The sequence below is a fragment of the Colobus angolensis genome, unplaced genomic scaffold (assembly GCF_000951035.1).
Source record: "Colobus angolensis palliatus isolate OR3802 unplaced genomic scaffold, Cang.pa_1.0 Scaffold169, whole genome shotgun sequence".
In the NCBI taxonomy this organism is placed as follows: domain Eukaryota; kingdom Metazoa; phylum Chordata; class Mammalia; order Primates; family Cercopithecidae; genus Colobus; species Colobus angolensis.
In genome coordinates this window covers 1,552,939-1,553,457 of record NW_012114810.1, presented here as the reverse complement: position 1 = coordinate 1,553,457, position 519 = coordinate 1,552,939, and the positions used below count along the sequence as shown (strand labels likewise).

The following is a 519-nucleotide window of genomic DNA, read 5'->3' as shown; positions in this document are numbered from 1 at the left end:
GATCTCCTGACCTCGTGATCCACCCGTCTCGGCCTCCCAAAGTGCTGGGATTACTGGCTTGAGCCACCGCGCCCGGCCAATTCCTTTTTTTTGAGATGGAGTTTTGCTCATTTGCCTATGCTGGAGTGCAGTGGCGCGATCTTGGCTCACTACAACCTCTGCCTCCAGGGTTCAAGTGATTCTCATGCCTCAGCCTCCTGGGTAGCTAGGATTACAGGCATGCGCCACTATGCCTAGCTAATTTTATATTTTTAGTAGAGACGGGGTTTCACCATGTTGGTCAGGCTGGTCTCGAACTCCTGACCTCAGGTGGTCTACCCACCTCTGCCTCCCAAAGTGCTGGGATTACAGGTGTGTGCCACTGCCCCCGCCCACCTTTTCTTTTTTCTTTTTTTTTGAGATGGAGTCTCACTCTGTCACCCAGGCTGGAGTGCAGTGGCGAGATCTCGGCTCACTGCAAGCTCCACCTCCCGGGTTCACGCCATTCTCCTGCCTCAGCCTCCCAAGTACCTGGGACTA

The 519-nt window shown here is 54.3% G+C and overlaps 1 protein-coding gene across 4 annotated transcripts in view; it reads right to left on the bottom strand.

Moving 5' to 3' along the window:
• Nucleotides 1-519, bottom strand: part of PIP5K1A (phosphatidylinositol-4-phosphate 5-kinase, type I, alpha) — a 52,426-nt gene that overhangs the window by 7,010 nt on the left and 44,897 nt on the right. The window lies entirely within an intron of this gene.